This window comes from Mesocricetus auratus, unplaced genomic scaffold, assembly GCF_017639785.1.
Source record: "Mesocricetus auratus isolate SY011 unplaced genomic scaffold, BCM_Maur_2.0 contig_7516_pilon_obj, whole genome shotgun sequence".
NCBI classification, from domain to species: Eukaryota; Metazoa; Chordata; class Mammalia; order Rodentia; family Cricetidae; genus Mesocricetus; species Mesocricetus auratus.
In genome coordinates, this window is record NW_024431220.1 from 37,154 (window position 1) to 46,633 (window position 9,480).

Genomic DNA, 9,480 nt, shown 5'->3' on the forward strand with positions numbered 1-9,480 from the left:
AGAGTAGTGAGGCTTTGTGTGAATGGTGCAGCAATGAGGATGCTAACCAAATTCACACAACCTGAGCAGTACTGGATGAACTAATACAGGTTTCTTCAAACAGAAACACCAAAGAATCCACAAAATGGTTGTCAAATTTTTTATTCATTTTATAGTGTTTGGTTTACAGAAATGGATACACCCAGAGAGACAAGAGGAGGACTTCATTCCTCTGGATCTCCAGTTAAGGAATTTGAGAAGTCTCCCTCATATGCTGACAGCTGAACTCATGGAACTGGTCCTCTGCAGGAGCACCAGCTGCTTCAGCCAACAGAGTCAACAGTCTAGTCACCACACTCTGGTACTGGAGAGAAAAACTGTCTTCCTTCTGCTTACTCGTCCCTTGTAAGCACACATCATGTTTGTTTTCTGCTTTGGTCAAAATCCTTGATCGTATGTTCTGCTCAGTCTTATCCAGACAGGTTCCTCCAAAGAAACCCTTTTGGGATTTGCTTGGGGCTAACAACCCCACTGATTACCCAGTATCAGACTCAATGTAGTGAAAGCAAACCAGTACAGCATCTGGGTAGAGAATCCTAGAACGCAGTGCTCTCCCTACCCAAAACTGTCATTCAACTCATTTCCAGGAGTATTAAAGGCCTGAGTCCCCATGCTGTCTTTTCACAGGTGCTCTGAAAATGCTACAGTGCCCCACAGTCTACCCAGGTGTCCTTGAAAACAATACTGCCTGCCGCTTATGGATTACACCTGTAGGTCAGAGCTGGGAGGATCCTAAGATTGCTTGAGGCATTTGGGAGGGGCCCCCAGTAAAGAGCAGTGAGCAGAAGCCAGGGAGCTGTATGCTTCAGCCAGCAAATGGGGATATGAGCCCACCATTGTCTTCCAGCTTGAAATCTCAGAGACTTCAGAATCATGAGATGTAATGAAATCCAGTGCCTGGGTTTTCAGCTGCCCTGCACTTTGGAGGTCAGCCAGGATGAGAGTGTGGGCAGCAGTCTCCACGGAGAGGTCCTTGCAGAGGGCGTCCTGGCACATGACCTTCAAACGCTGCAGGCCATACTCGTCGGCAGCTGCAAGCAGAATATCTGCCATGCTGTGGAGATCCGGTGCCTTCCCGGTGTAAATGAAGCCCATCATTGCCCTGAAACCTTGAGGTTCCAGATCGTGGATCTCAATGCGGTTTGTTCTGCTCTCCTCCATGTCATGTTCAAACATGGCTCTGAAACTGGAGAGCGAGCTGCTAAGATGGCCTTGTGGGCACGGAATTCCTGGCCAGCTACCACCAGGAAGCAGTCTGTGAAGAAGGAATACTCCCAAACCTCTCCTAGCTCATCTGACAGAGTTCACATTTGAACCTGGATCCCTGGTGTCATGGTCTCGTTAGAGAAGCCAAAGAAGTCTTTGACCACAGTCACATTGCATCTTAGGCTGAGTTCATTGTCTTCGAGCAGCCAAGGCTCCTGGGCCAAGAGGAAATCTCGAAGGAAGAACTTACTGAAAACTCACTGTTGATTTTCTAGGAACTTGAAGAATCTTGGGCGCTTCATGCCTTTTGTTACCTCTCCTTCGGAATTGTTGATCCAAAACTGGAACTTTGTCCACACTGGTCTCCTTGGGCAGCTGAGCAACGTTAGGTAAACTGACAAGTAGCCCTCGCTTTCTTCATCCATCCCATTCGGGTGTATTTTCAAAGTCCATCTGTTTTTGTTCCTGGCTCCTGAGGAGAAGGTTGGGCTTTCAATGGATTCCCCTATTTCCCTCTAGATAGAACAGAGGTTGCTGATGGCCCATCTGTAGGTGAATTTCTGGAAACTGACTTCTGTGAAGCCCCAGCTATCGGCTGCCAAGTCCCCTGACATATCTGCTTGTGGCAGTTTGACAGTTAACCTGGTTCCAAAATGAAAAGTTAGGGCCTTTTATTCTTCAACCTGGAGGTCACAATGATAGATATCTGTAACACAAAAATAAAAGACCAGATACTGATTGGGGCTCAAGCATCAATCTGAACATCAGGCAAGCAAAGCAGTCAAGCCACTAGCTCTAGCCTCTACCTCAGACTCCACATGCTCTCACCATCACACTGCTACCTCTCCTCAGCCTACCTGGAGTTTATCTTGAGCCTGAATACTGAAAGTCACCGCTCCTATCATTTATACCACTCTATTGCTGGGATCAAGGGCATGAGCTCTGTTACTCTTTTTGGCTGGTTCAATGTATTGTGTACATGGGAAGACTTGAACACACAGATTGAACACACAATTATCCACCTGCCTTTTCCCGCAAGTCCTCAGAGGAATCGAGTCTGCCTGGCTTCGCAGGCTAAGCAGTATGGTTGCTTTGCTCTTTTGATCTCCAGGGACTTGTGAAATGGTAAATTATGTATCACCGCAGACACATTTTTAGAATTTTGTTTTCTGCTCTTCTCTGTATCCCCAACTCTTTGGGGCTAGAGATTGGGTGTCTCCGAAATTTTCTGTCCAGATTTCAATGATAGATTCAAAGATAACAGACTGAGCTTCTAGGAATAGCTGCAATCTCACCACCATACTGTTTCCTTTACTAGATTGAATCTGAGGTGAACAGGTAACTACTTTTGACAATTTTATTCAACTCGTGGATGTGCCATTGCATCAAAAAAAAGGTTGTACCAGGATTCCTTAGAGAAACAGAACAGATAGAAAGAAATTCTGACCATATGAAGAAAAGGATTTCCTTATAATGACTTAGGGCTGTAGGCCTGATAGCCTCACAGTATCTAGCTGTGCAGAGAAAGTGCAAGACCTTAGTACATACTCGGTCCAGAAAGTGGGACCTCTCCACTGGTCTTCAGTATATTCTGGAAGTCAGGGAAGTAGTCACTATTGCCAGTGAAGGGAGGGACTTGGTGCAAGGCAAGGGCCAGCTGGCAAAGGGAAATTCCTTCTTCTCTCCATGCCCCTTGGTATTCTCATAGCAGAGGCCGGGGCCTGTTTATGGATCAAGTTCCACATTAAGGGTCTGTTTGTTTTATGGCCTCCAGATCAGGATTAAATCTATTTGTCCCTCTAACTCCAAGGTTCTAATTGGAATTGGATCTACATACCACAACTGAAGCAGTGCTCTCCATGTTGGGATGTTAGTTTATTCCAGATAAACTCAGATCTGGGAACAAGAGCAATCATGAGAAGTGTAGTTTGCTTCTTGTGTTACATGAAGCTTCATGTGTTCATCTACTCATGAATTCTACTCATTCAGTCATGGGGACTGTGTAGACTCTGTCTGTCAGTACCTTATATTTTGTTTGTTTAGTATCTTTCTCGAAACTGTGTTCATTTTATCATTTGTAGAAGTTTAAAATAAAGGTATTTTACATACCGAACCCGGTTCACTCTCTATCCCCCAGCAATGCACACATTCTACCCTCCCAACCCCCAATCCACCCATCAGAAAGGGGAGTTCCCACATGGGAAATCAACAAAATCTGTGACATCATGGGAAGCAGACCAAAGACCCTCCCCCATGTATGTAGGGTGAGCAAGGTATGTCTCCACAGGGAATGGGCACCCAAGAGACATTTCATGCAGTAGGGATAAATCCTTGTTCCCCATGTGGTGGACCCAACAACTGCCCAAACCACACAATGGTCATACACATTCCAAGGACTAGTTCATTTTTATGTAGGTTTGAGAGGTGTCAGTCTGGACTCGGGGACCTCCCACTTGATACTTGCTTTGCTCAGCTGTTTCTGACACAGGGACCTGTCCACTTTGCTCATATTATTACACCTCCTGCTGCAAGACTGTAGTCCACTAGTTGGGACAGTGCGTAGCTGTGGATGTCTTCACCTTCCTTTTTGGGTTAATGGATGGAAGTTCTATGATGACACCTAAGGTAGTCATCAACCTGATTCAACGGTAAGTGCTGCTCAGGTGCCCTCTCCACTGTGGCTTATAGCTCAGAATTTAAGCATGGCTCATGCTTGTGTATTCCTGGGAATTTTCTTAGAGCCAGATTTCCGGCAAACCCAACAAATGCTCTCTACATCATAATCTCCCTTTCCTTGCTCAGTTTCCCTGTGGCCTCCCCCATATTCACCGTCCCAGCCCATCGAGCTCTCCTTCTACCTTCTGCATCCTAATAATTTACTCTTCCTTCACCGGTGTTCCAAATATACAAAGGTCAACTTGTCTGTTTCCATTTGTGGGGGATGGGATAATACATGCGATTACCTATTAGGGCCCTTCATGTTTTTGGACTCTGTGAAGTTGTAAAGTGTAGGCTGACTATCCTCTGCTTTATGTCCTACTCAAGATCAATCATGTTGAGAGTGTCAGTCAATCTCAGCTGGGAATTTTCTATCACAAAGCAATAATATTATGATTTCTTTTTCTCCTTTTTAAGAAACAAAGTATCTTATCTCCTGACTTAGGTGTAACTATAAGTGTTAGACATATTAATTTCAGTATCCCATAATGCAAGCTATAAGTATAGCAAAAGACAGCAAATTCTTTCTGCAGAGTGGGTATGATTTAATCGTAGCCCGGCTACAACACACACACGGAATTGCTGTCTTCAAACTTTGGTATCTACATTATCAGGGCGTTTTGTTGGGATTCACAACTTAATCTTTGACTCCTGTTTAATTTGGAAAAAGCTGTCATAGGAGAATTGAAAGAGTCAGTCAAAGGAGGACAAGCCTTGAAGGCTTGTTGCTCCAGTTAGTGGATCTGCACAACCTGCCTAATGGTGTAGTCTTAACTTTCCTCCTAGAATTCCCCTTTTAGTCTAAAGAAGGTGTTTAAACTTAAAACCTAACTTACTTTGTCAATAAACAAAATGTCTCAAACATCTATCCCATCTAAGCCTAAGCTTATCTGAATGTTATTCACAAGTCTGAACAACTCCTTGCAATCCCAACCTTTAAGTAATTGAAGACTTACCCTATCAAGTGTAAACTATCTTGCAAATCAAAAGTAGGAGAGGGTGTTTGGAATTCTCAAAACTACATCCTGCTGAGAATGGGACAATGACAATCGTATGGGAATATGTGAGAAGAAAATTGCTTGTGTATTAAAGTTTTAAGTAGGTTAGACAGTCTTGCTTTGGCAGGAGAGGATTGATGAAGTTCCTTATTGGACTTATCGTGTTGAGGGAAACTCTCTCTGAAGCTCTGGCCAGATTGTAGAAGGTGAACTGTACCAGTTCCTTGGTCTGAAGATATGTTGAGTGATGTAGTTCCAAGCCATTTTTAGGATGCTTCTTGTCTGGTGGTGTCAATGATTTGTGGCAATTCAGATGCACCAAGTTGATTCAGGTGGAGTCGCTGAAGTAGAGCCCCATTCTTTTTCTGAAGCAGTTGAATATTTCTGTCAGGAAATCCCGTCTTCTCTGGAAAACTCAAACATTAAGGTTAACCAAGAAATTTTTAACTTTATAGTTATGCATGCTAGAAAAGGAGACAATAGGGAAGATGGTAAACATGGAGATTAGACGTTTCAGAAAATGAAATCCACAAATGACATTCCCTAATTTTGTTTTCTTCTGTCTTATATAAATGTCTCTGTGATATAATACAGAAATTCTGAATTTTATATAAACAATATACTTGAATTTAGAGAAGGAGAGCCAATCCAACTCCAGCATCCGTTAAATGAATGGGGACTAAAGCATTTTAAGAAACAAAGAGAAATGGTTATTATAAAAGACAATATAGACAAATTTATACTTTGGTATCACACAGATTATTGTTTATCAGATGGTCCTCAGGGTAGCTGTCCACTCATTTTTAGGTATCCATATGTCCAGTGTCTTTTTGTTGAGTTTTCCTATGAAGAAGAAAAAACAATTCTCTTTGCTTTTTGAGCTCAATTGTCCATGGTAGAATATGACCTTGTAGGGAAGCTGTTGTCTTTTCTCCTCCTTGCGCCGTCGTTTTGCTCTATCCAGGAAAGAGGCTAGGGAAATTGTTACTCAATGCCAGAATTGCTGCGAATTCTTACCTGCTCCCCACGTGGGAATAAACCCACGTGGCATTAGACCATTGCAGATGTGGCAGATGGATGTTACTCATATTCCCTCTTTTGGAAGGCTTCAATATGTTCATGTTTCTGTTGACACCTGTTCTGGTGTAATGTTTGCCACACCCCTAACAGGGGAAAAGGCCTCATATGTGATTCAACATTGCCTTGAGGCCTGGAGTGCTTGGGGAAAACCCAGAATTTTAAAAACAGACAATGGACCAGCATATACCTCACAAAAATTCCGACAGTTTTGTCGGCAAATGGATGTTACCCATCTAACTGGCCTACCTTATAACCCTCAAGGACAGGGCATTGTGGAACGTGCCCATCGTACACTCAAATCATATCTGATTAAACAAAAGGGGAGTATTGAGGATGTTCTACCCTCGGTACCAAGAGTTGCTGTGTCCATGGCACTTTTTACCCTTAATTTCTTGAACTCTGATGCCCAAGGCCACACTGCGGCCGATCGCCACAGTTTAGAGCCTGATAGGCCAAAAGAATTTGTAAAATGGAAAGATGTGCTAACTAATGAATGGAAAGGCCCGGATCCTATTCTAATAAGATCCAGGGGAGCTGTGTGTGTTTTTCCACAGGAGGAAGAAAACCCCTGTGGATCCCTGAAAGACTCACTCGAAGAGCTCCTTCACAACTCCAGAATAAGAAGGATGGAGGCCAAGTGGGTGATGAAGACTCTCCTACTCGGGATGATGGTTCCTAGTATGATGGGAGAGTTACGGTGGGCCATCATGTCTACCTTCCCCTACCGATGCCAGTGATGCATAATGCCCAGGAGTTCCCTAGATTTTTCACAACTAATAGAGAGTTGGGGCTTGCCTTTTTGCCTTTAGATCCTCAGATACAGAGTTTTCAGGATGAGAGAACCTTGTCATTGGTAGGAAGCTTGTGCTTTACTGTGATTTCTTCATTAAAGGATAATTTTATTCATATGGATCCAGAAAGATCTCATGCTGATCCTTTTGAATTAATGGAAGCTGTACTGATCTTTCTCCTATGGCAATGATTGCTGGAGGATATAGTGAGAAGGGACAGATTACTTTTGATTGGAAAGGGGCATTAGGCAACAGTCTGAGTGAGGGACAGAGCTCTGGATCATCTGATTGGTCCTCCTCCAATGTTAAGTATACCCCTTTTAAGAGAACTAATTATTCAGCTGCTCCAATTTGTGTTTGGCTGCCCTTTATTTGGGTTGTGAGTAATGATACCTTAGGTAATAATCAGAAAGAAATAAATTGCTCTGCTTAGAATTGTTTTTATGCATTATGCTGGGATGCTATTAAGCACCCATTTGCTTTGGTAATGCGCATGCCTCGATTTGTTCCAGTTCCTGTTGAGGTGCCAAGTAGTTTAAGTTTGTTTAGGGAAAAGCGAGATTTTTGGGGTCTCTGCTATTATTGTGGGCCTGATAGCTGCCGCCGCGGTTACTGCTTCGGTTACCGCCTCGGCCCTTGCACTTTCCGCCACTGTGCAGACAACTCAAACCATTAATGAATTATCAGCCACTGTGACTATGGCCCTAGATAAACAGGCCACTGCCTATTCTCAGATACAAGGAGGCCTGACGTTGGTAAACCAACAGATTAATTTGGTTCAGGAACAATTGGATATATTGTGGCAGATGGCCCAATTGGGATGTGAACAAAAGTTGCCTGGCCTTTGTGTCACTTCAGTACAATATGAGAATTTTACAAGAGCAGCTAACCTGTCAAAAGCTCTGTCTCAACATTTATTACAGAATTGGACTTTTGAGTTTGAGCAGACACTCCGTGAGTTGAGAGTGGCGATCCTGCAAGTGAATTCGACGGGTCTGGATCTTTCTCTGATGGAAGGCCTCTCCTCCTGGATTTCATCTGCATTTTCTTATTTTAAGGAATGGGTGGGGGTGGGATCATTTAGCCTAGTTCTCTGCTGTGGAATAGTGTTGATGCTTTGGATGGTGTGTAAGCTCAGAGCCCAAACAAAAGAGACAAAGTGATGGTGGCACAAGCACTTGCTGCCTTAGAACACGGAGCCTCCCCTGACATTTGGTTAACCATGTTAAAGCAATAGGTCGCTGGCCTCCTGGCTCTTGCACCCCACGAGGCTAGTCTCATTGCACGGGATAGAGTGGGTAGGCTTCAGCAGCCCAAGGAGTTGCAAGGCTAAGCACTGCACAGGAGAGGTCTGCGGTATAACGACTTTCTCCTGGGAGATAAGTCATCTTGCATGAAGGTTCTATGTCATGATCTCCTTCCCCCAGAAAAACGACATCGGGACTGGTCAGGGCTCCCTCTGGGGATAAGACCCTGGAGAGGAGTTTTGTACATGTTCCAAATTTGCACATGGGGATTTGACCTCTATCTCCACTCCAAAGTTGTGGGTGTCCTATGGCTTCAAAAATAAATGAATAGGGGAGATGTGAGGAGCCGCCCTCACTATCGCTATCGCCATTAGAAGATGGCGCTGACATCTGCTGTCAGTTGGCGTTTACCGTTTAAGCTGTGCCTCACCCGTCATCTGGGGTGATGAGCAAACCACCAATCCCGGCTCTACACGTCTCACTCGGAGCTCCTAGGCTTATATAAGGGGCTGGGTTTCTTAGCTTGGGGTCTCCCTCTCAGAAGCTGATCATCTATCTCTCAAGATGTATTAAAGCTTTACTGCAGAAGGATCTGAGTGTCCTGCATCGTTCTTGCTGGCGAGACGGTAGCACGGGACACAGGTCTTCTTTCCAACCAACACGACCAGAAAACCAGCAGACCAAGTGTCTGTGGATCACCTGGGAACTGCACAGAGCATCCCATTTGGGCAGGAAGCAAGCAGCACAGATTCCACGTCTTCTCTTCCACCAAGGGGACCAGCAACCCATTAGATACAGTGCCTAGGGATAGCCTGGGAACTGAAAAGATCATCAAATCCTGGTGGGAGTAGAGCAACCCTGATACCAGTTCTTCTCTTCCAGCAATATTACCAAGAAACCAGGAGATCCAGTGAGTGGGGATCGCATGGGAATTGTACAGAGCTTCCCATCCCAGCAGGAGGTGAGCAGCCCAGATTCCAGGTTTTCTCTTCCACCAGCAAAACCAGGAAATCAGCAGATCCAGGAAACCAGAGGATTAGCTGGTCAGATTTGTCCAGGTAAAACATGACCTGCATCCAGTCCTGTATTCCAGTACCTGGTGATCGCCTGCAAACGGCACAGATCTTCTCATCCTGGCAGGAGCCAAGCAGCCCAGAATACAAACAGTCATCGTGTGCCCATAGCACAAAGAGGGATGCTCTGTCAGCCTGGACTCTTAGGGAGTGCCTGGACCCTACCCGGAGTGAAATGACAGACTCTAGATATCCCCTATGTGGAAGGGGGTGGGAGGCTTGGGGGGAAGGGGCGTGTGGGAGGAGGGGAGGGAGAAGGAACTGGGATTGACATGTAAAACAAGCTATTTAAAATTAAAATAAAATGATAAAAAACAATAAAAACTGG

The 9,480-nt window shown here is 44.6% G+C and overlaps 1 pseudogene; it reads right to left on the bottom strand.

Annotated features, from left to right (window-relative positions):
* Nucleotides 1-771: 771 nt before the first annotated feature.
* On the bottom strand, nucleotides 772-1,859 carry LOC121138171 (annotated as a pseudogene).
* Nucleotides 1,860-9,480: the final 7,621 nt, after the last annotated feature.